The sequence below is a fragment of the Lepidochelys kempii genome, chromosome 1 (assembly GCF_965140265.1).
Source record: "Lepidochelys kempii isolate rLepKem1 chromosome 1, rLepKem1.hap2, whole genome shotgun sequence".
Taxonomy (NCBI): domain Eukaryota; kingdom Metazoa; phylum Chordata; order Testudines; family Cheloniidae; genus Lepidochelys; species Lepidochelys kempii.
Window position 1 is genome coordinate 302514675 of NC_133256.1, and position 24439 is coordinate 302539113.

The window sequence follows — 24439 nt, forward strand, 5'->3', positions numbered from 1 at the left end:
TAGACATACTCCACCCATCTACTGGGTCATGCTGCCTCAACCCCCTTGAGTTCCTTCTTACCACTTGTGGCTGGAGCATTGTGTGTGGTGTTTTACCTCATGCTGTCAGTCTCAGTCTTCCGAGATTTCTTGTTGTTGTTTGCTAATATAGTTTAGTAGTACCCTTAGGCTTAGTTTTAGTTTTTAGTTAGGTAGTTTGCTGCCTTGGGTAATATCCTTACCAGGGTGTTTTAGCATTGGCCATTGTGTGGGGTGGCTGTTCCCAACACTGACTCTCACTTGTGGTGTTTGTTGTATCTGGAAGACCGGCACATTAAAGAAAGGTGCTCCATCTGCAAGTCATTCAAGAAAAGAATGTAGGTTGTTAGGGAGTCGCACTTGAAGTAGCATCTTGTGAGCAGGCCATTAGATCCACTTTGGCACCAGAGGACTCTTCTGATCGGCTGGCATTCATTGCAGAGGGCCATATGTTGGCCAAAATTTGTTGCAGTGATCTTTGTATGTGGTGGATGCTTCAGCCAGAGTTATGGCATCAGCTGTGAACCTGAGGAGGGCCTTGGCATTACAGGATTTTGGTATAGTTCTGGATGTGCAGCAAAACATAGAGGACTGACTTTTTTGTTCTAAGACAAAACCGAGGAGGCTCTGCATTGGTTTAACGACTCCTGGGCTACTTTAGATTTGTTGGGAGTTTGTCCCAGCCACAACGAGGTGCCTCTACACAGTCAGTAGCAACAGCAACAGTATCACTCACAGTGTTTCTTCTGACAGCCCCAGGCGTGCATACATCTCACTGGAATACACGTCTGCACCCACATCTAGAAGAGCAGTTACAGAACAGTGAAGAACTACAGTTACATTAAAAAGTAACCATTTCCCCCTCTCCCCCCCCCGCCCGCTTCTAGTCCCTCTGTCCTTCCTGCACCTCCCCCATCCCTGTCCCCAGTTTACCAAGGTCAGTTGACACTTGATAAAATGTCCTGTGATAACTATAACAATATTATTCTGAAATTTGCAATTCTTTCCAATTTCTTGAAATCATGAACTATATATTAAACTGACAGTAATCTAAATGGGGTGGGAGTCTGGGCTGGCATTAAAGATCACGAGGTATGGCAAACTTGCCATTCTCTCTTTGGTTGTCTGGAAGTCCACATGCTAGGGTCTTCCAAAAGCAGATTTCCACTTGCCATATGGATTTTATTCCACAGTGGATACAGGAGGCTCCTTCAGAAACTGCACCTGCTAAAGCTTGGGCATGGTTCCAGTAGTGCTGAGGCAAAAGTGTGAAGTGAGTGCAAGGGGCTACCTTATATTTGTAGTGGAGATGCTTTTTGTTTTCTATGCCCTGGAAAAGGTAAAGTAATAGTAGGGGGAAAACCCAATGGGATAGAGACATTAGAAAATGCTAATGATAATTTCTTGACAGTGAATACGCTCTAGAAGTTTCCCAAGAAAAGCGGCTGACAATAAGTGTCAAAACTAATTAAACTAGACAAAGTACTAGAAAATGTAATGTAGAAAATAGTGCCACCCTGGTGGAAGTCAGAGGATAGATTTTTGTGAACGAATGGGTCTTTTCCATATCCCTTTTCTGTAATTCTGGTAACATTAACATATGCTAACTTGAAGGGGAAAGGAGTCCAGGAGAGCTGGCTGTATTTCAAGGAATCCCTGTTGAGGTTACAGGGACAAACCATCCCGATGAGTCGAAAGAATAGTAAATATGGCAGGCGACCAGCTTGGCTTAATGGTGAAATCCTAGCGGATCTTAAACATAAAAAAGAAGCTTACAAGAAGTGGAAGGTTGGACATATGACCAGGGAAGAGTATAAAAATATTGCTCGGGCATGTAGGAATGTTATCAGGAGGGCCAAATCGCACCTGGAGCTGCAGCTAGCCAGAGATGTCAAGAGTAACAAGAAGGGTTTCTTCAGGTATGTTGGCAACAAGAAGAAAGCCAAGGAATGTGTGGGCCCCTTACTGAATGAGGGAGGCAACCTAGTGACAGAGGATGTGGAAAAAGCTAATGTACTCAATGCTTTTTTTGCCTCTGTTTTCACTAACAAGGTCAGCTCCCAGACTGCTGCGCTGGGCATCACAAAATGCGGAAGAGATGGCCAGCCCTCTGTGGAGATAGAGGCGGTTAGGGACTATTTAGAAAAGCTGGACGTGCACAAGTCCATGGGGCCGGACGAGTTGCATCCGAGAGTGCTGAAGGAATTGGCGGCTGTGATTGCAGAGCCACTGGCCATTATCTTTGAAAACTCGTGGCGAACCGGGGAAGTCCCGGATGACTGGAAAAAGGCTAATGTAGTGCCAATCTTTAAAAAAGGGAAGAAGGAAGATCCTGGGAACTACAGGCCAGTCAGCCTCACCTCAGTCCCTGGAAAAATCATGGAGCAGGTCCTCAAAGAATCAATCCTGAAGCACTTGCATGAGAGGAAAGTGATCAGGAACAGCCAGCATGGATTCACCAAGGGAAGGTCATGCCTGACTAATCTAATCGCCTTTTATGATGAGATTACTGGTTCTGTGGATGAAGGGAAAGCAGTGGATGTATTGTTTCTTGACTTTAGCAAAGCTTTTGACACGGTCTCCCATAGTATTCTTGTCAGCAAGTTAAGGAAGTATGGGCTGGATGAATGCACTATAAGGTGGGTAGAAAGCTGGCTAAATTGTCGGGCTCAACGGGTAGTGATCAATGGCTCCATGTCTAGTTGGCAGCCGGTATCAAGTGGAGTGCCCCAAGGGTCGGTCCTGGGGCCGGTTTTATTCAATATCTTCATAAATGATCTGGAGGATGGTGTGGATTGCACTCTCAGCAAATTTGCGGATGATACTAAACTGGGAGGAGTGGTAGATACGCTAGAGGGGAGGGATAGGATACAGAAGGACCTAGACGAATTGGAAGATTGGGCCAAAAGGAATCTGATGAGGTTCAATAAGGATAAGTGCAGGGTCCTGCACTTAGGACGGAAGAACCCAATGCACAGCTACAGACTAGGGACCTAATGGCTAGGCAGCAGTTCTGCAGAAAAGGACCTAGGGGTGACAGTGGACGAGAAGCTGGATATGAGTCAGCAGTGTGCCCTTGTTGCCAAGAAGGCCATTGGCATTTTGGGATGTATAAGTAGGGGCATAGCGAGCAGATCGAGGGACGTGATCGTTCCCCTCTATTCGACATTGGTGAGGCCTCATCTGGAGTACTGTGTCCAGTTTTGGGTCCCACACTTCAAGAAGGATATGGATAAATTGGAGAGAGTCCAGCGAAGGGCAACAAAAATGATTAGGGGACTGGAACACATGAGTTATGAGGAGAGGCTGAGGGAGCTGGGATTGTTTAGCCTGCAGAAGAGAAGAATGAGGGGGGATTTGATAGGTGCTTTCAACTACCTGAAAGGGGGTTCCAAAGAGGATGGCTCTAGACTGTTCTCAATGGTAGCAGATGACAGAACGAGGAGTAATGGTCTCAAGTTGCAGTGGGGGAGGTTTAGATTGGATATTAGGAAAAACTTTTTCACTAAGAGGGTGGTGAAACACTGGAATGCGTTACCTAGGGAGGTGGTAGAATCTCCTTCCTTAGAGGTTTTTAAGGTCAGGCTTGACAAAGCCCTGGCTGGGATGATTTAACTGGGAATTGGTCCTGCTTTGAGCAGGGGGTTGGACTAGATGACCTTCTGGGGTCCCTTCCAACCCTGATATTCTATGATTCTATGATTCTATGATTCTATGTATTTGTAGACCATCTCTTTCCCCACAAGACCTGCACTGTTGAATTTTCTCTAAAAGATATGTGCCTAGTTCTGCTAACCTTTCCTAGTAGGCCTTAGTTCCAAATCTCTCTTTATTTTTGCTGTCCTCTTATATACATATATAAGGAGAGAGAGAGCGAGTGTGTGTTCATGTTCTCAAAGCTAGTCAGGACTCAAGCTAACAGTCATAGCAATGAAGAGATGAGAAGGTCCTATTAGACCATCTGATCCAGTTCCATGACAATGCAGAATTTTTCCCTCCAGTACCTGAGGTCTAACTAGTGCCAAATAAAGGATCTTAACATATGATACTTTTATTACTATAACCTACCGTAGTATGTACCTTCATACTGTTGACACATATTCACTATATCTCCATTTTCTTCTTTGTGGGTGCTACTACCTGGCCCTGTATCCTCTCTTCTATATTTACATATATGACTGTAGCCTGCTGGTTAAGTTCCACCTCTCTTACACCCATGTATTACTGTTGAATCCAGTAGGGTTGCACAGATCTATCAGAAAGGAAAAATTAGTCTTGAATGTAGAATCAAAGTAAAATTAGTCCTGCCAAAGGATCAAAGTCAATCTAAAGTCAGAGACATGTGAGGCTGGAGGTGAAATTAAAATAGTGGGTTTACAGCTGATACTAGGTGTTTTAGGCATTTTTGGTCCTTTTGAGTGAACTACAATGAGTAACATCCCCCTCCCACATGCACTATGGATTTGGGAATTCTGATGTAACTAACAAGTTAAGTTCTCATTTGTAAATCAGTAATCTCGTATCAGAACAGATTGGAGCATTTGTTATCACATCAGTCTGTTTTCTATAGTTATGTATATTTCTGAAATGAGCTATCTATACCTGTATGGGCCAAATTCTATTCCATTACACCTTTGGGGTTGAATGATTGTAAATGAGCATAATTTGACCAGTAGGTAGCATAATTTGACTAGCATAATTTGAGCTCATTCCCAAAACTTGTGTGTATATTTTGGGGAATGTCTTTTCCTTTTATACGGTTAAAATGAACATAACTTTTAAAAATGTTCTTACTGATTGCATTTTTCTTTGTGTGTATGTTTTACAAATAGGATGTGATGTTTTGAATATGCTTCAGGGTTCACTAGTTTGTATAATGTTTGATTTTCTGTAGCAAAAGCATGTCAAGGTGATCTCTGTGGGTGGTTAATATTTTCTGTAGTTTATTCTTCAACCACGAAATTATGCAAAACTGGCACACTTGGTGATGTGATGTCTATTTTTATATATTTATAATGTAAAATTGGCGGAAGAAATCACCAGTGTACTATTTACTGTTCATTCATATTGGGTTTGTTTAGTCTGGAAAAGAGAAGGCTGAGATGGGACACGATAACCGTTTTCAAGTACATAAAAAGTTCTTAAAAGGAAAAGAGAAAATTTGTTCTCTTTACCCTTTGGGGATAGGACAAGAAGCAATGGGCTTAAATTGCAGCAAGGGTGGTTTAGGTTGGACATTAGGAAAAACTTCCTAACTGTTAGAGTGGTTAAGCACTGGAACAAATTGCCTAGGAAGGTTGTGGAATCTCCATCATTGGAGATTTTTAAGAGCAAGTTAGACAAACACCTGTCAGGGATGGTCTAGATCAGAGGTGGACAAACTGTTTGACCCAAGGGCCACAGCTGGGTATAGAAATTGTATGGTGGGCCAGGAATGCTCACAAAACTGGGGTGGGGTGGGGTGCGGGAGGTTGGGAGGGCTCTGACTGGGGGTGCGGGCTCTGGGGTGGAGCTGGGGATGAGGGGTTGGAAGTGCAGGAGGGTGCTCTGGGCTGGGACTGAGGGGTTCAGACGGCAGGAGGGGGAAATAGGGCTGGGGCATGAGAGAAGGTCAGGGGGGCAGGCTCTGGGCAGCACTTACCTCAAGCAGCTCCCAGAAGCAGCGGCATGCCCCCCTCTGCTCCTACGCAGAGGTGTGGCCAGGCAGCTCTGCACGCTGCCTTGTCCGCAGGCGCCGCCCCTACAGCTCCCTTTGGCTGTGGTTCCCTGCCAAGGGGCAGCGCTTGGGGCAGGGGCAGTGTGCAGAGCCCCCTGGCTGCCCCTATGTATAGGCAAGATCCCAACCCTGCTCCCCGGCTGGAGCGCCGGAGCAGGCAAGCCCCGGACCCCACTTCCTGGTGGGAGCTCGAGGGCCGAATTAAAATGTCTGGAGGGCCAGATGTGGCCCCTGGGCCATAGTTCTCCCACCCCAGTCTAGATAATACTTAGTCCTGCCATGAATGCAGGCGACTGGACTAGATGACCTCTCAAGGTCCCTTCTAGTTCTATGATTCCATGATTCTTGGGTGTGAAAGTGATGGTGGTGTTGGCAGGAGTAATTAATTTATCACTCCCATTTTGTGCCCATTGATTATCCCCTTAAGAAATTGTATGATAGTTTAGGTTCTAATTGCCAGTGGCAGCACCGTGTAATGTGTCGGTTTTTTAAATGTATTGATTAAAGACACCGTAAAACCTCGCTAATGTTTGGGAAACCTATTTCAAACTGCTGATTTTTGCAGATTATCAAGGAAACAAACAGAAATCAAATAACACTTTTGCTTTGCGCAATGGGCTCAGAATGTTATTTTGCTACTTTTTGACTGAAAGAAGGGTTTTTTTAAACAATTGTTTAGAGCAACATTTTAAAATAAATATATATGAAACATTTAAAAAAGCAAATCAAAATGACTGGAATAGTCAAGGGCAAGTAATGCCATTTATTAGAAAATAGGCTTTTTTTTTTAAAGGCCAGGACAATCAGCAAAATAAAATGTATAAAGCATAGTCACCAAAAATAAAAAAGAGCGGGGGGAGGGGGGTGAAGAGGCCATGCCAATTTGTATAAAACATAATTGAGGAAAGTTTTTAAAAAGGAATATTATAGTAGGCACGGGCAATTTTATAAACTATGTATTGAAAGCAAAACTAATGTACTGAGAAAATAATTGTAACTAATAAGTCATATGTCTACGATCATACTGATTGCTCTCCTTATATATTGTATCTTTTCTCCTACTCTTTGTCTGTTTTGGTCTTTTTAAGAGGCTATGGCTTCCTATGTATTTATGCAGCATCTAGCACAATGAGACCTCAATCCCAGTTGGGGCCTATGGTTGCTTCCCTACTGCAAATTAAAAGTAAACAATAATAACCTAGTTCAAATGCCTGTGCGGATGAGTAACATAAATTAGAATAAAAATGGACATTCAGTTTCTTAAGGAGATGAATGGACACTTGAGATGAAATTAGTGCCTGGGATAGAATTCTAGCCATTGGGATAAAGCAGAAAATTTTCATCTTATCTGTTTTCAGTGGCAGAGATTTTGGACATATCAAACATGAAATATGTGCTAGACACCAGTAGGTGTGGTAGCTCATGTAATCTGAGAGAGTCGAAAAAGAAGAATAGGTGAGAATATCCTTGGTCATGTGACTGAACGAGATTAGTGTAGTAATAATAACAGACCCTGACAATGATCTCTGCAGTATCTGGCAAAGCACACTAAAGGAGTGATCAGAAACGTTAAGCCCCCGTGAGTAGTGCCATGAAAACTAAGGCCAAGTCTACACTTTTTAATTTATATCAGTATAACGATGTCACTCAGAGGTGTGAAAAATCCACACCCCTGAGCAATGCACTTATACTGACCTAACCCCCAGTGCAGACAGCGCTATGCCAATGGGAGAGCTTCTCCCGTTGACATAGCTGCCGCCTCTCGTGGAGGTGGATTAACTACACTGATGGGAGAAGCTCTCCCCGTTGGCATAGTAGCATCTTCAATAAAGTGCCACAGCAGTGCAGCTGCACTGGTTCAGCTGCAGCACTGCAGTTTCTTAATGTAGACTTGCTGTGAGGCGATGCATCCGTGCAAGAGTGCCCCTTCTGGCAAATGTGGTGCAGCCCCTGGGCTCACATGGTGTAGTAGTGGGGCTGTCAGTCTATTCCTGGGACCCAGAAGTCTGAAAACCCTTGCTTCACTCTCAAGTCTGTCAGGGGGTTAGTAGGGGAACCCAGGCTTACCCACTCCACTGGCTTCCAGCTCAGGGCCTTTGAGCTAAATAAGCAGGATCAGGGTTATTTGACTCGGACTGTGCCCTGAGCTCCTTCCTACCTCCCCCTGGGTCTCTGCAGGCTCTCCAGCCTGTCTGTCAGTTCATCCCCCTTCTGGGCTGTTGTCTCTGGGCAGCTCTTTAGTAGCTTACTAACAGGAGTTCCTTTCTCCAGCCTGCTCACTCCTCTGGTAGCCACCCCATCTTTCTGCTTCCAGCCCTTTTCTCCTCCCAGCTGCTGTGAGGTTTCCAATCAGCAGTGCCTGGCAATGCCGGCATTAAATCTTTGGTTGCTGGACCAGCGAGGGATAGATACACCCCAGGACACCAGCCCTAAGGGTGCAAGGTGGTGAAACATCCTCTTTTCATCAGTTGAAGGTAGAAGATTAGATAAAATACTGTAAGATCAGCCATTTAATTAGCTAATAAAAGTTTTAGTAAATTATTTGGGATCTACACTCAGTCTTAGAAGTTCATTAACTTTTGTGCTAAAAAAAGACCTTTTGAAACAAAATGATGAATTTAGGATGCCTAGATATGAATGGATGTAATAAAATTGGTTTATGGGAATGAGATGAGTAACCAGAGAAGTTTGTTTAAATGAATAAGTAAATAAATAAAACTGGTTAATGTTTTACTCTTCTCTTTACTGTACATTCTGACATGCTGCAGGAGAGTGGAGGTCATGTAGATATCTGGCAGAGATGGAGGATAGGCTCAGTGGTGTCCCTCGAGAAGCGTCAGTAGGACTCTCAACACAAATGTCTGTATTGAAAGAAAGAAAGAAAGAAAAAGAAAGAAAGAAAGAGAAGCTTACTACCAGGTGCAAAATTTTCTAAATGTTTAACCTTTTGTTGTTGAGAAATCTTAAGTAGGTTACAATTTGCAGGAGATAATGCTGCACACGTCTTGTTTACAATATCACCTGAAAGTGAGAACAGGCATTCACATGGCACTTTAGGGAAGGTCATGCCTGACTAATCTAATCGCCTTTTATGATGAGATTACTGGTTCTGTGGATGAAGGGAAAGCAGTGGATGTATTGTTTCTTGACTTTAGCAAAGCTTTTGACACAGTCTCCCACAGTATTCTTGTCAGCAAGTTAAGGAAGTATGGGCTGGATGAATGCACTACAAGGTGGGTAGAAAGCTGGCTAGATTGTCGGGCTCAACGGGTAGTGATCAATGGCTCCATATCTAGTTGGCAGCCGGTATCAAGTGGAGTGCCCCAAGGGTCGGTCCTGGGGCCAGTTTTGTTCAATATCTTCATAAATGATCTGGAGGATGGTGTGGATTGCACTCTCAGCAAATTTGCGGATGATACTAAACTGGGAGGAGTGGTAGATACGCTGGAGGGGAGGGATAGGATACAGAAGGACCTAGACAAATTGGAGGATTGGGCCAAAAGAAATCCGATGAGGTTCAATAAGGATAAGTGCAGGGTCCTGCACTTAGGACGGAAGAACCCAATGCACAGCTACAGACTAGGGACCGAATGGCTAGGCAGCAGTTCTGCGGAAAAGGACCTAGGGGTGACAGTGGACGAGAAGCTGGATATGAGTCAGCAGTGTGCCCTTGTTGCCAAGAAGGCCAATGGCATTTTGGGATGTATAAGTAGGGGCATAGCGAGCAGATCGAGGGACATGATCGTTCCCCTCTATTCGACATTGGTGAGGCCTCATCTGGAGTACTGTGTCCAGTTTTGGCCCCACACTTCAAGAAGGATGTGGATAAATTGGAGAGAGTCCAGCGAAGGGCAACAAAAATGATTAGGGGTCTAGAACACATGACTTATGAGGAGAGGCTGAGGGAGCTGGGATTGTTTAGCCTGCAGAAGAGAAGAATGAGGGGGGATTTGATAGATGCTTTCAACTACCTGAAAGGGGGTTCCAAAGAGGATGGCTCTAGACTGTTCTCAATGGTAGCAGATGACAGAACGAGGAGTAATGGTCTCAAGTTGCAGTGGGGGAGGTTTAGATTGGATATTAGGAAAAACTTTTTCACTAAGAGGGTGGTGAAACACTGGAATGCGTTACCTAGGGAGGTGGTAGAATCTCCTTCCTTAGAGGTTTTTAAGGTCAGGCTTGACAAAGCCCTGGCTGGGATGATTTAACTGGGAATTGGTCCTGCTTTGAGCAGGGGGTTGGACTAGATGACCTTCTGGGGTCCCTTCCAACCCTGATATTCTATGATTCTATGATTCTATGATTCACTGTTGTAGCCGACATTGCAAGATATTTATGTGCCAGATGTGCTAAAGATTCATATGTCCCTTCATGCTTCAACCACCATTCCAAAAGACATGCGTCCATGGTGATGATAGGTTCTGCTCAATAATGATCCAAAGCAGAATGGGCTGACGCATGTTCATTTTCATCATCTGAGTCAGATGCCACCAGCAGAAGGTTGATTTTCTTTTTTGGAGGTTCGGGTTCTGTAGTTTCCACATTGTTGCTCTTTTAAGATATCTGAAAGCATTCTCCACACCTCATCCTTAGATTTTGGAAGGCACTTCAGATTCTTAAACCTTGGTGCTGTATCTGTCCCTAGAAATCTCACATTGGTACCATCTTTGAGGTTTGTCAAATCTGCTGTGAAAGTGTTTTTAAAATGAACATGCGCTGGGTCATCATCCAAGACTGCTATAACATGAAATATATGGCAGAATGCAAGTAAAACAGAACAGGAGACGTACAATTCTCCTCCAAGGAGTTCAGTCACAAATTTAATTAACGCGTTATTTTTATTAACAAGCATCATCAGCATGGAAGCATGTCCTCTGGAATGGTGGCCGAAGCATGAAGGGGCACATGAATGTTTAGCATATCTGGCACGCAAATACCTTGCAACACCGGCAACAAAAATGCCATGCAAATGCCTGTTCTCACCTTCAGGTGACATTGTAAATAAGAAGCAGTCAGAAGTATCTCCCATAAATGTAAACAAACTTGTTTGTCTTAGCGATTGGCTGAACAAGAAGTAGGACTGAGTGGACTTGTAGGTTCTAAAGTTTTACATTGTTTTGTTTTTGAGTGCAGTTATCTAAGAAAAAAAATCTGCATTTGTAAATTACACTTTCACGATAAAGAGATTGCACTACAGTACTTGTATGAGGTGAATTGAAAAATAGCATTTCTTTTATCATTTTTACAGTGCAAATATTTGTAATAAAAATAATAATATAAAGTGAGCACCATACACTTTGTATTCTGTGTTTGTAATAGAAGTCAATATACTTGAAAATGTAGAAAAACATCCAGGAATATTTAATAAATTTCAATTGGTATTCTATTGTTTAACAGTGCAATTAATTGCGACTAATTTTTTTAATCGCAGTTAATATTTTTGAGTTAATCATGTGAGTTAACTGCAATTAATCGACAGCCCTAATCTTAAGTAAAACATATAAAGGCCAATGCCTCTGATTACTTTATTTTAACCTTTTTCTAAATATTCCACCTTGTTAGGTTCAGACACTTTCAAATTGCAGTTATAGCTAGTACATTTTGGCATAACTCTTTCCCGGCTGTATGATTGTGTTGGTCTGTCCATGCCTACCATGCTTTACTTCATGAGTGTGTCTGTGCATTGTGCCTCAGCAGAATGTGTTAGTGGAAGGAGTTTGTTTGTTTGTGTTTTCTAAGATTTGTTATGCTCCCAAATTGCCTAGAGTTTGAAGACATTGTGAAGACTATCTGGTGGAGATACTCTTCTTTATGCATTAGACATATATGCAGCACAGAGCTGCAGGTTTTGCAAATATATTACTTGATTGCATCTAGGGTTGCCACCTTTCTAACTGCTAGTAACCGGACTCCTAAGGCCCTACCCCTTACTCAGCCTCTTTCCCCAAGGCTCTACTTGTTCTCTTTACTCTTTTCTCCTGTTGCTTGCTGGATAGTCTTCACCTCTCTCCCTCCACCCAGATCTGGGCTCCTTCTGCTCAAGTGCTGGGACAGGAGCTGCTGCAGCCAGACAAGGAGCCTGCTTGCAGGTAGGAGGTGACCCCAGTGGTAACCGGGCTTTTGATGTCTGGTCAGTATATCTGACCAGACACTGCCAGATCCCCTTTTGACTGGACTTTTTGGTCGAAAACCAGGCAAATGGCAACTCTAAATTTTACTCAGACACAGAAGCCAAAAACTGGACTGTCTGGGTAAAACTCGGACAAGTGGCAACCTTAGCACCATCAGCTCAGAAATGATCCTCTAAGTTTGAGAAATATCAGGAGAATCATAACCAGGCAGCAGATCCTGTTTCAGAAGTTCTTGTGTGTCTACATTTCTAATTGTGTCTAGGCAGAAAATTGGGTTTCACTGTAGAGTTAATCAGATCATGCTAAGAGTTTAATAATTTTATTTAACACCCATCACATTTATCATTCTGTACATGCACATTCAGTACAAAGTTGGAAAATATCAGTAAAATCAGGATCATTAAGATAAAAATCAGGATCATTAAGATAAAAATATTGTATGGAATGACTAGCAGAAGATGTTTATTTGGTGCTTTATTTTGAGGGATAAAGAGCAGTTAAATATGCTACTGTACAGAAGCAGCCTGGTCGGAGATAAGTAAAGATTGGAGAGAGCTTTCAGCTTTTGAAGCATTGAGTTGCTGCTGGCAAACGTAGCAGAAAAGGTGCTGAAAAGATTTCTCGTATCCTTGTACAAGCAAGTTTGATTCCACACCTCCAGCTTTAACTTGCACTTTTGGCTTACCAACATCACCTACCTTTTATTTCATGTGCAATCTCATTTTTTTTGTTCTCCATTTCCCGTTCCCATTAAATATCTTCACCTTTTTCAAAAGCCTAGTTTCTGGCTTTTGGTTCTTTTGGGGAGACTGAATGCATGGGTGCTGCTACCTATAGGGCAGTAATAGAAATCTTCCAACCTCATGGCAGAATACTTCTCCTGGAACGAGACTGAAGAGAAAAAATAATCTTAAACTGAAACACAATTTGCTACATATCTACTCAGAAGCAGAAAAAAAGGATGTATAGTCCATTATTGCCACTGGCTTACAAAAGTTTTTTTCAGTTTCTTAACTTCAACTTTAGAGTTTTTTCTTTCCATCTAAGTATTTAAACAGAACACTGTGGCACAAGTTGAGAATAAAAATATAAAAAACTGAAATGAATATATTTCCTGATAATGTTGTTTGTCTTCTTACACCTTAGAAGTTTTGCACTGGGGAAAGGAAAAGCTTCATAAAGGAGGTATCTAACTTATTTAAGTATACTGAAAGAAGTATTTTTAACTACTGGGCAAAACTGCAAAACTGTATTTTCACATTATATGGTAGTTCGATTGAGTGAATTACCGTTGAACAATGTAAGTCACCATATGATAGTACTTCTGATCTTCTTCACATATATTATGGAGGTGATCTAGCAGTTCCATAGTTCAGGTTGCATTGAGATTAGCACTTATTTTGGAATAAAATCTATTTTACACGTTAATGATTGAATTTAGTCTTTCAAAAGAGAAAACAAAATTTTTCATAATTTTTTGGGTCAAAGATTGACTGACTTTTACAAATGAGACCTTTCTTTAAATTTGTCTCTGCAAGTCAATTAGTCTATGGTCAGCAAAGACTGTATGACCTAGCTGGAATGTGACAACTCAAAGGTGGGTATATCAATAAAAGGTGCATGTTTGCTCAGTGATTGAGAGGAACAGGAAATGACATGAGGCCCTGGTATGGTGTATGTATAAGGTAACTGGAAGAAAGAATAAATGGATGAGATACGGAATCTGATGGTAGAGAAGTAATTTATAGCATCAGGGACAGTGAGAGGATAAGGTACAAAAACAGGGAGAGGAAGAACTTAGTATTTTGGGTAAGGTTGAGATAAGCACCCATACTTCAGAAGGTGTAACTGAACAGATTTAACTGTCACTATAATTGCTTACTAGTGAAGACCCCTGGAAAAATAGAGTGCAAAATCTGCTGGATGTGGCCAGATCTTTATTGTGCTTGGGAAGCTGTGAGAGTATGCAGAGTTAGGGTTATTCAAGGGCACAACTTTCATTGTAATTTAATAGCTTTTTTGTATTTAATAGATTTCTTTGACTCCTAGAAAGTATCTTACAGAACGTTTTGAATATTAGATTTTAAATTCCAAACCTTGCTTTCCTGAGTCAGATAAGTCAAATAGCCTTATTAATAGTCAACAGAGTCACCAAGATTCTTTGCCTGAGTCAGACAAGCCGGCTTTAACCCGAATTATTTATTACTTTTTCATTCGAAAATGCCATTAATAAAGGTGGGTGAGAGTGTGGCATACCTGGATAAACAGCAAAAATCCAGATTCTGGAGTCTGCAAAGCGCTCCATAAAGCATAGGATTTTCAAAAGTGCTCAGCACTCAGCTAACTCTGTTTCCATTGAAATCAATGAGATTTTTACCATTGACATCATGGAGAGCAGAGTTAGGCCAATGCTGAGCTCTCTTGAAAATCTCACCCTTAATATAATTTGATAGAAACTCTGTTAATAACTCTAAAGCTGCCCTTTGTGCTATATCTGACAGCTTTTAATATAAGGATAGCAGCAGTACACAACATAGCTGTTTTGTATTTCATTGGAAAGCTCGGCTAGCTTTACATCAAGGACAGCAGGAGCTGGAGTTAGATAAAGCTCTTAGGCGCTGAATCCAACTGCTGCCCTATGCGGCCTTTGCCTGCAGCTGATGGCAGAAACTTCCCCCAAGGCCCTTGTTGCACCAGAGACTAGGGCAACAGGAGATGGATTTAAATAAATGCTTCATAACATCAGCAGTGACATGAGCATAACTTTAATCTCTTTGTTTTTACCTGTGACATCGGCACATTGCTGCTTGCCCTTCTCACCCTGTTTATCTCTCCCTCTTTCCATTTTGTTGTAACCCCATGTATTCCTCTTTCCCCTCCATTATTTGTTAGTCGTCCTTCCCTCCCGCTTTTTTGTTCTCAGGTACTTCATCCTTCCTTACTAATTCCATTATTCCCACTGTCACTGAACTTAACTCACCCACATCTCTTCATTTTTCTTTTTGTCCTAGCTGCTGGTGACACCTATCTAAAACCTGGCCTCCACTCCTTGCTTTCTTTCTCCTCTTTTGTCCTTTTTGTCCCTCTACATGCTCCGTCCATTACCATTTCTTATGTGCTGTTCTCTCTAAATCTTAATCAGAGAATTTTCCCAGTTCTAATAGAGTTATTATTAAACTGAAAACTGGGAACAGAGATAAGTTTCTTAAGTAACATTTTCACTCCATACATGTCTGGTGGTTTGGTAGTACAGTTTGAAATTTATTCACTGTAATGTAATCCCTTTTTAGAGATCTTCCCACTATTGTGACAATATTCATTTGTTTTATATTTTGTTCTCTTTTTGGAGCAAGGTATGGGGGAATATTTTAAGTTTTGAAATACATGTCACCTTTTGTCATGTCTTGAATCATTTTAAACCGTGTATTTATAACTGTGTATTATGCTGTTGTATAATTATTATTAATATAGCAAAGAGCTTTGGAACATGTTGTTTTGGGGAGTTTGGGTCAGAAACATTTACAACATCATAAATATTCCGCAGGATATCAGTGACGTACCTAGCACTCTACTGAGGCTGTATAAGTAGTAAATAAATAACTTCCAGCAATATTTACAGTATGGTATTTATAGTTGGATTCAGGAACTGTTTCAGATAAAGAACAACATGGTGGCATTTGTTTCTCTTTCCGTTTGGTCTTTGGGGGAGAAAAAAAGTACAAACATCTGCAAAAGTAATTGGTAGTTGGTTGAGAGGTTAGGATGGGGAGACAGCTGTTTTTCAGCTCTGCCGTCATCAGTAAGTGCCACTACAATGAATGCGAAATGCTATAGAGAATTTCAGGGAACAAGGAGATTTGACTACTCAGCCAAAAAACCCAAACAAACCATAAACAAAATAGTTAAAAGATATCATCATGTAACCATAGTGACATGAACATTTTGGTTGCTGTAATAAAAAAAAATATCTCTCTAAGTCTCCTACAAGGTGCGACCTTTGTTCATGGCTCACTGAGATCTGGAAACTAAAAGATTAATTCATTAAAAAAAATATTACAAGATGAATTTCCTGTGAAACTTATATGTGAGTCTATGTGCATTTGATATGCCTGATTTGGAGGGAAAAAAATCCTGTTCTACATGTGTGCATTGTGGACTATGGGTGAGAGCTTAAACAGGCATTCAGATGCTTTAGACAAACAAGGAAATTGAATATGGACAATGGGAAAATATTAATTTCCCCCATGTTTTAAATAACTATTCATGTGAGTCCCAGTCCAGTGGCCATTGACGTCTAAGTAAAGACTCCACTTCATTGGATCAGGTCCAGGAACATGGATGGACTTTTCATGGGATATTATTCATTAAATTTTAAGAAGTTATAATTTAGCTGCGCTGCAACAAGCAAAGCGAATGATGTAATTGGAGAGAGATATTCATGTCATATACTTTTGCTGATGAAAGTTTGACCTACTACGCTGCTTTTGCCAATATTGTTCAGTTATCCCTCATTTTTTAATAAATGTTAATATTTGGAAAGCAAAAATGTGTAGCTTAGCCTATTAATATTTTATTGTATTTATTTTTATACTGAATTTGTACAGTGTCCTGAGGTGTTTGCATGAAGGCCAGTTCATTCAAATAAATTTGATTGATTGACAGAAGAAAGTCACAAAATGAGCATAAGAAATAGGAAAATGTCTGTATCCTGGAAAATTTATGGCTTTTAAAGTGTAAAAGCTCCACACATTCCCATTATATTTTGATTTGTGAATTTCTTATGGAAGATGATCTGTATTTCATGGATGCCATGTTCATCTTATGGCGAAGGAGGTTGCTGTGGGAATTGCTTTACTCATTTATTATGCGAGTTAATGCAGAAATGAGAATCTGCATACATGGCTGATTAACTTGTGCCCCTCATTTTGTTCAGAAGTTATTTTTTTTAACTATTAAATAAGCTAAATTCATTCCTGCCAAATGTTTCTTTATGAATAACTGGTTTTTGTTCTTTTGAAACTTAAAGTGCATGGTTTACTCTCTCTATTTTGTCTTCTATTGTTGGAGCTACATCAGTAAAATTTTTGTTGGGAAGGGTGGTGGTGTAAAGAGTTCATTACGACAAACAGTGTGGGATTGTTGAAAAGTTTTATTAAAACTTGTAGAAGTCCCCACCTTTGCATTTACCCTAAAATCACAATTAATCAATCTTTACATATTGGACAATGTCAAATGGAGTGCAAGTCTTGAATTATTGTATGAGATAGTTCCTCCTCAAATTAATATAGGTAATGGTTGGAACTTCATACAGTCTAGTTGGAAAGGCAACAGACATATTTGAATTATGAAGCATATGTCACCAGCTTTTGATTCCGGGTGTGTACAGCACCTAGCACAATGGGGTCCTGGTCCATAAGGGGGGCTCTTAGCCACTGCAGTAATACAAATAATAATAATAATAATTAATAATGATAATAATGATAATAATTGTCCAAGGTTCTTATTTTAAGGGCTACATTCAAACAGAAACTCATCCTCATTGAAACCAACTAAGGGAAAAGTAGCTGTAGAACAGACAGTTACTACATCCACATGGAAATAATAAAAATAATATAACTGCTCTTATGCATGTACACTTGGAAAAGAAAAAAATACTTATTCAGGTTTTCTTCTTCATAAAAGGTTGTGTGATTACGTATGTACATATACTACAAATGTGGGGTTTTTTTTAAATCTGATTTTGGTGTTGCAAATGATTTGTGTGGAAAACCAGTACAGCTGGAGTTATACTGTATATTTTTTTGAATGGTTTGATAGCGCTCCTGCATAGCATTTTGGTTTCACAACACACAGCTGCTAGTGTGAAAGTGTTGGAAGTCTCTCTGATTGCAGTTAGCATTAGGCCTCATACTACCAAAAAGAGAGAGAATGAATTTCTTGACTATATGGGTAGATTACAGATGCTAAATCTTTAAATAAATATGTACAGAATTGCATCTGTATTTATCTTATCTTATTTATCTTATCTCAACTCAAATCCTCACTTTGTCAAGCAGACACACTGAGAAATCCTCACCCAAACCACTAGCAAATTAACAAAAGTGGCATATACTGTTTTCCTTGATGTACAGGTATGTGCATATTAGGTTGGCTGTTTACATTTCAAAGGAGCAAATGATAACATATGAAAAATATATGACAAAGCTTATTTTGAGGGGATAATACCCCACAATGTTTTTATCATTACTGAATCAGATCTTTGTATCACAATGTATGATCCTTTGCTGACTGTTTGTCTGAAAACATCCAATCTTGATTTAAACATTGCAAGTGATGGAGAATCTATTACAACTTCGGGTAAATTGTTCCAATGGTTAATTACCCTTACTATTAAAAATCAATGCCTTTTTTCCAGTCTGAATTTGTTGAGCTTCTACTTCCAGCCATTGGCTGGTGTTATACCTTTCTCTGCCAGACTGAAGAGCCCATTATTAAATATTTGTTCTCCATGTAGGTACTTGTGGACTGTAATCAAGTCAACCCCTTAACATTCTGTTTGTTAAGCTAAATAGATTGAACTCCTTGAATCTATTACTAAGTCATGTTTTCTAATCCTTTAATCATTCTTCAGGCTCTTGTCTGAATCCTTGTCGATTTATCAATGTCCTTCTGAATTGTGGGCACCAGAACTGGACTCAGTATCCCAGCAGTGGTCACACCAGTGCCAGATACAGCAGTAAAATAATCTCTCTGTTTCTACTTGAAATTCCACTGTTCGTGCATCCAAGGATTGCAATAGTCCTTTTTGGCCATGCCATCACACTGGGAGCACCTGTTCGGCTGATTATCCACCATGACCCCCAAATCTTTTTCAGAGTCACTGCTTCCCAAGATAGAGTTCCCCATCCTATAAGTTTTGCCTATGCTCTTCGTTTCCAGATGTATACATTTACATTCAGCTGTATTAAAATGTGTGTGGTTTGCTTGAACTCAGTTTACCAGGTACTCTAGATCATTCTGAATCAGTGACCTGTCCTCTTCATTATTTATCACTCCCCCAATTTTTCTGTTATCTGCAAACTTTATCAGTGTTTTATGTTTTCATGCAGGTCCTTGATAACAATTTAAAATAACATAGGGCCAAGAACAGATCCCTGTAGGACCCCACTAGAACCAGTTAACAGTTACATTTTGAGGCCTATCAGTTAGCCAATTTTTAATCCAGTTAATATGTACTACATTAATGAGAAAACCACTATAATCCCATTTTTAGATCCGGGAGACTGGTTCATCACCCTCGACCTCCAGGATGCCTCCTTTCATGTGGCTATCCCCTCAGCATTTCCTCTCTTTTACCGTTGGCTCAGAAAGACTACCAGCATGGAGTCCTTCCGTCTGGGCTCTTCACAGCTCTGAGAGTCTTTATGAAGCTTCTCTCAGCAGTAGTGGCTCATTTAAATTAATGGGACATAGCAGTATTCTCATACCTGGACAATTGGCTCCTCAGAGGTCGATCAGCTCTAGAGGTCCAGTTGGCAACCTCTAGCTCTGTTTCAGTCCCTGGGCTTTCACATCAATTGGAAGAAGTCTACATGGACCCCAGTTTAAAGAATAGACTTTATCAGAGCCACTCTAGACTCCCTAAGTGCTAGAGCCTATCTCTCGAAAGACACATTCTCCATTCTGTGCAGTCTATTCTCGACAATACAACACAGCCTGCAAAAAAGTGCAAGGGCATTCCTAGAACTCTTGGGCCACATGGAGGCTGTGTTCATCATGCCACATGCAAGACTGCTCCTCACGTGTCTTCACATATTGCTAAGGACTGCATACACTCCAAAGAGATCCATATCTCCAAATGCATCACAGTACCCAGAAAGTTCTGGTCTCTCTCAGGGGGTAGAAGAACCCACTGAAGGGCTGCAAGGGCTCATATCCTCCATCCTGAAAGATCCTCACAACAGTCACTTCTCTTATGATATGGGGGTTCACCTCCAAGGGGCTGCAGCCCAGGGCAGCTGGTCTGCATAAGAGGTCATGCTCCATATCAGTATCATAGAAATGAGAGCAGTTTGATATGATTGCCATCACTTCCTTCACACCATACAGGGCCTGTCCATCAGGGTAATGCTGGACAACAGAGTAGCAATATATTATATCAACAGACAGGGCAAAGCAAGATCCCAGTCCTTATGCGCAGAGTCACTAACTAGTTTATCTCAGCAGTTTATCATCTAGGATTCCAGAATACAATTGCTGACTCCCTGAACAGAAACTTCCATCAGGACCACAAATGGGAGTTCAATGAGTCTGTTTTCCACAGCATCTACAAAGCCAAGGGGTTTCCCAGAAGCAGATCTCTTTGCTACCCCAAACAACATGAAATGTCACCTTTTCTGCTCCAAGGGAGGATACAGCTGCAACTCATTGGGAGATGCCCTGATAATACCATGGCCCCATACCCAATTACAGGCTTACCTGCCTCTACTTGTGATTCTAAAGACCTTCCTCAAATTGTTATGGGAAAGATCAAGAATTATCTTCATAGCACCATCCTGGCCAAAAAAAGTGTGGTACTTGAACCTCTTTCACCTCTCTGTGGCAGCGCCTCTCCACCTTCCTCTCAAGAAGGATCTCCTATCACAGAACAACTGGGACCCTGATCTGGCCCACCCCCTCCTCCTTGAACCTGAGAGCATGGTTCCTAGATGGTTCCTAGATGGAACATGGAGCTAACCTGTTTGGATAAGGTTCAGTCAGTTCTCTTGTGTAGCAGGAAACTTAGCACTCCCAAAATTTACCTTCAAAAGTAGAAATGCTTCTATTCCGGGTGATTTTCTTCACTTTGCTCAAGCATCAGAAGTTCTGTTCTCCAAAATCCTAGATTGCATGTTAGAATTAAAGATACAAGGTCTATCAGTGAGCTCAATCAGAGTACGTATGGCTGCTATTACAGCCTTCTGCTCACCCATCGAAGGTTTCTCAGTTTTTGCCCACCCTACTATGGCCAGATTCCTTAAGGACTTACACAATTTGTTTCCCCCTGTCTGGAACTTGCCCCCCCCCAGTGGGGACCTTAATTTGGTTCTCAGTGCCCTCAGGAAACTTCTGTTTGAACCAATGGCTGCCTGGTTCTCTTCTCTCCCTCAAGACTTAGTTGCTCATAGCTATCACTTCAGCTATAGATGGATGGGAGAGTTCGGTACGCTCCTGGCAGACCGGATGTACTGCCTTCTATAGAGATAGGGTTACAATGCATCACCATCCTTGGTTCCTCCCTAAGGTCTCTTCAGAATACCATATTAATCAAGAGATCCATCTTCCAGTGGTCTACTCAAAGTCTCGTGTCTCCAGAGAGGAAAACAGTTTATGCACACTAGTTGTCAGAAGGGCTTTCACCCTCTACTTTAACCTTCAGGACTAAGACCTTCAGGGCCTTTCCTAGATTGTTTGTATCATTTGCAGAGCAGATACAGGGGCAATCTACTCAAAGACTATCACAGTAGTTTTCTGGCTGCATTTTAACCTGTTATAAATCCTCTGGGATGAAGCCCCCTCATAGAGTGCCAGCACACTCTACTAGAGCTCAGTCCATATCTATACCTCTACTGAAAGACCATTCCCATATCAGAAATCTGTAGGATTGCACCTTGATCTTCCATTCACACTTTTGCATTATGTCATCTTTCCTGCTTGGAGGGATTATACTACCTTTGGTGATGCAGTCCTCCAAACCATCATGGACTTGTCTCCTCAGCATCCACCTTGTTGTTGAGTTACTGCTTGGAAGTGTCATAGGGACAAAACACCCATAGGGACAGAACATCCCAAAGAATTCAAGTTACTGTAACATAAGTAACTTCTCCTTACTGCTTGTACCACCTTTGCTGCATCCCTTCTAATGACTGCTTACAGGCTAATCTTTTCACATGCCAAAGTGGGGGGAATCCATTGCAGTCCCTTCCAAAGAACCCACAGAAAAGAGAGATGTGTTGCTGATGTTTACGAAACACTAGTGATAGTTCTTTGCATCTATGTTACTGTGCTCTTTTTATGGGAGTTTAAAAAACACAAAAAATGCCTGGGACTGATTGTTTAAAATTCAGGTCCATTGATATAGTGACAAAATACAACCTTCAGCTGTGTAAAAGATATTACCTCACCCACCTGGTCTCTCTAATATCCTGGGACCAACATGGCTACAACAACACTTCAAACAACCTTCAGCTGTATGAGTGGTAATATAAAATAGCACATAAAAATTGGCTAATGAGATCACTTAAGTACTGAGGCCTCTTCATGGGCTCATTTCACTTTGACATGATTATAAAACATAACTATTAATTTATTTTGCATGTTCTTGTTAATTATAATGGCATCCAGTAGTGCTACTGTAGTTAAGGCTCTCTCGTTTTTTCCATTGCGGGGATTGTCTTACTCAAGAGGTGGAACTGAGTTTCAGTAAGGAAAGGAATGTTTTCTTGTGTTCTCTTTTTTGTTTTAAATTTTTATAATTTAAAATTTCCTTTCTTTTTTAAACTGTCTTTTATAATATAGATTAATGCCTTGAAAATGTAACTTACAACGGCAGATACTGTGCATATTAAAAATGATTTAAGTGTTTCTATCATTGATTTAGTGAATATGGCACAGTACATGTGCATTGTACAGTATTGTACAATGTATTGGACTGTGCATTGGTCAATACATTTTTAATAATGTACAAATGTGTATTGACATAATAGAAGTTATGACTTGATCCAAAAGGCTACCTTGCATTATATTTTAAAAATTGTTGATTAAAGACATTCAATAGAATGAGAGGTGCATACATTAGAAGGCTTCAGGATATGGCTTCTGAAAGAGATACACAGTTAATGATCCAGATCCTCAGCTGATATAGGTCAGCCCCACTTCACTGAAGTCAATGCAGCTAGGTTGGTTTACTCCAGCTAAGGATCTTACTTACTAATCACCACATGGAAATTTGGAACTAATTATGGAATGCGATAAAGTAAATCGGGGAATTTTGCGTATAATAGATAAATAAATATTAGCTACAAATAGTTTCTTTTTTTTTATCAGGCCAGTGATGCTGGAATTGATCTCAGACAGCACTCCAGTTCAAGGTTGAAATAAGGATATCTTTTTAAGGCCTGGAAGAAGGAGGTGAGTACAGTTCAAGCACTGAAAATCTATAAATGATGTTGCTTGTAGCATTTTTTCCCCTGTACCATCACTGTCCCTGGTTTAACCATGCTGCTTCCTGTTATTCACAGAGATGTATTACTACTTGTAAGACTAGACTGTAGAGCAAGAGGAGTTAGCAGGTCTGGCAGTAAGGGAAGGATGGCCTCCCTCTTTCCCACTCCTCATATCCCATTTCCTTCTCCTTTTCCTCATTTTTCAGCCCCTTCCACAAAACTCAGTTGCAAAATGTAAATCTTCCAGCAATTCATTTGGAAGATTGAAGAAGACTTGAATGTGGTTAAGAGAAATTAAGAATCACTTATGATTTTTTGGCAGTAATAACCACAGTGATGCTTCAGTTATAAAAGCTGGGTCATTTGTCCTATAGCTTTTGTGGAAGAAGCTGAAAAATAAAATTATTCTTTTGTATTTCTATGATATTTCTATCAAAATGTAATATATTATTTTATACTAGATGTTTTCATTACACATCGCATTTACTATGTGTCTTTGTGTAGTAACACTTGTGGAATTGTACAATTGGTTTAGTTTTGTTTTAAATAAAGAATGTTTAGCGTGCACTAAATCCCAACAAAATGATACATTCAAATTTAAGACAGTTATTTTCTCTTTTAAAATTTGATGGCATACTCTTGGGTATTGAGAGGTTAAAGTTGAGTTTCACTGTATGGCTTCATGACACCAGCCACTTGAGCAACAAGATAATTAAACTGTCTTGGTCAGAAAAATCTTTTATACTAAAATATATATTTTAAAACATTTTTAGTATGTGAATACAATGAATCCCTGTGCTTGGACACCTCTACTTTGTTGAAATACCTATGCCCTATGTTCATTTGGGAACAGACACTACTCCTTGAACTCAAGGACCATGAGTTCACATGTTCTGATTGTGAGATTCATGTACTCTGTGCACTAGTGCTCTTGAGCTGCCTCAGACAGAGGGTCCAGCAGTTACGGCACTAGCCTGGGGGTTAGGAGACCCACATTCAATTCCATGGTTAGCTATAGAGCAAATCACTTAGGGACAGTTTCTAAGATATTTTAGGGGCCTAAAATATTCAGGTAGGTGTCTAGTGGGATTATCATTGCGTGTTAGGTGCCTAGTGGGATTTTTGAAAGTGCTTATCTGCATCTTCAGGTACCTAACTACCTTTAAAATCTGTCCATTGATCTCTGTGCGCTTCAGTTCCCCACTTGTAAAATGGGGATAATAGTACTTCCCTGCCTCAGAAGAGTCCTGGAAGGGCATATACATTGAAGGTTGTGAGGCACTTCAGTACTTACAGTAATGGCGGCCAGATAAGGACCCTAAGATAGGTAGATCTGGGAAAGCATTCAGAGGGAATTGGTATACAAATGA

General features: G+C 40.8%; 1 protein-coding gene across 5 annotated transcripts in view; it reads left to right on the forward strand.

Annotated features, from left to right (window-relative positions):
* FOXP2 (forkhead box P2) overlaps positions 1-24439 on the forward strand; it is a 555287-nt gene that overhangs the window by 149263 nt on the left and 381585 nt on the right. For 4 of the 5 annotated variants that reach the window (XM_073328128.1, XM_073328131.1, XM_073328132.1 and 1 more), the window contains exon 3: positions 22951-23034. The gene's annotated coding sequence lies outside the window, so the exon portion shown is untranslated. Of the gene's footprint in view, positions 1-8502; positions 8654-22950; positions 23035-24439 lie in introns of all 5 variants that reach the window. The other variant, XM_073328129.1, reaches the window with a different exon arrangement.